This window comes from Bubalus bubalis, chromosome 2 (assembly GCF_019923935.1).
Source record: "Bubalus bubalis isolate 160015118507 breed Murrah chromosome 2, NDDB_SH_1, whole genome shotgun sequence".
Taxonomy (NCBI): Eukaryota; Metazoa; Chordata; class Mammalia; order Artiodactyla; family Bovidae; genus Bubalus; species Bubalus bubalis.
Window position 1 is genome coordinate 55,564,638 of NC_059158.1, and position 1,572 is coordinate 55,566,209.

The following is a 1,572-nucleotide window of genomic DNA, read 5'->3' on the forward strand; positions in this document are numbered from 1 at the left end:
TGACACAGGAAAACTCATTGTATTGAATGTGGATATCCAGTTGTCCTAACACAAGTTGTTTAAAAGGCTGTTCTTTCTCCATTAAATGGTCTTGGCACATTTGTTTAGAATCAATTGGCAGTAGATATAATGATTAATTTCTGGCATATTGATTCTATTCTACTGGTCTATATGTCTAGCCTTATACCAGAATCAAACTATTTATATCACTGTAGCATTGCAGTATGTTTTGAAATCAGGAAAAGTGAGTTCTCCAACTCTCTTATCTTTTGAGATTTTCTTGGCAACCTGGGGTTCCTTGAAATTCTATGTGCTATCAAACATTTTTGTAGAGACCAACAATCAAATTCTAAAGTGTATCTGAAAAGTTAAAAGACCTTGGGTAACTAATACACTAGTGAACAGGAAGGACAATGTTGAAGACTCAACTGTCTGAGATCTACTGTATTACTATTACTATTTGAGGCTTACTACAAAGCTAATCATGACAATTTGGTGTCAGGGAAAAAACAGACATGCAGAATAACAGAATTAAATAGAAATCCCAGAAATAGACCCATCTATAGACAAATGATCTTTGAAAAGGAGGAAAAACTATTTTAATGGAAAGGATAATATTTCAAAAAATATTGCTGCAATAATTAGACATTACTATGAAAAAATAGAGCTTCCCTGGTGGCTGAGACGGTAAAGCATCTGTCTACAATGCAGGAGACCCAGGTTCGATCCCTGGGTTGGGAAGATCCCCTGGAGAAGGAAATGGCAGCCCACATCAGGACTACTGCCTGGAAAATCCCATGGACGGAGGAGCCTGGTAGTCTACAGTCCATGGGGTCGCAAAGAGTTGGACATGACTGAGCAACTTCACTTTCATGAAAAAATACCTACACACAGGTCTTATGATTTTCACATAAATTAATTCAAAACACTTACACATAAAATGCAAAATCACAAAACCTTTTTTGAATTTATTATTTTGTGCCGGGAGCCGGCGAGAGACATTCCACTCGTGACAAAGGTCATGAGGAAGGAGGCTTGGCATACGCAAAGGCGGGATCGAGCCTCGGGAGTGCCCCCGGATATTCTCGAGCATCTACCCCCAAAAAACCAGAGTCTGCCTACTTTATTGCTTTGTGCTCTCACCTCTGACTTTACTGGGGGCTGTCCCCCACCACCATCTCACTCTCTCTGTCAAAGAGCTAACTTACAGCTCCAATTAATAAAGTTCCTGGGCAATTAGGAGTGTTTAAATCCAAACCCCTCAGATGGCTCTCTAACTCGCCTGACAAGTTTACGGGGACACCTACGGCTATGCATACGATTGTTTACAGTCTCCCAGCCTCGAGAGGCACAGGAAGCTTAAGATATTCAAATAGCTTAGAGCCTCTCAGAGAGTTAGAAACTGTCAGAATAAAACTAGTAAAAGATTTCATTGATGAGCCAATGCTTGTTGCCAAGTTTCCACATCCCCTGAATTGTATCCTTGAATGTGTATTAATTAATATAGTTGGTATGTAGAAAAAATAAGTAGTGGCCTTGGTATTAGTAACTTTAGACCCTTAAGGTAATAAA

The 1,572-nt window shown here is 39.5% G+C and overlaps 1 non-coding gene across 1 annotated transcript; it reads left to right on the forward strand.

The window, feature by feature from the left end:
• The first annotated feature begins 669 nt into the window (after positions 1 to 669).
• TRNAC-ACA lies at positions 670 to 741 on the forward strand. Its single transcript has one exon. It is a non-coding gene; the product is annotated as a tRNA-Cys (tRNA).
• Positions 742 to 1,572: the final 831 nt, after the last annotated feature.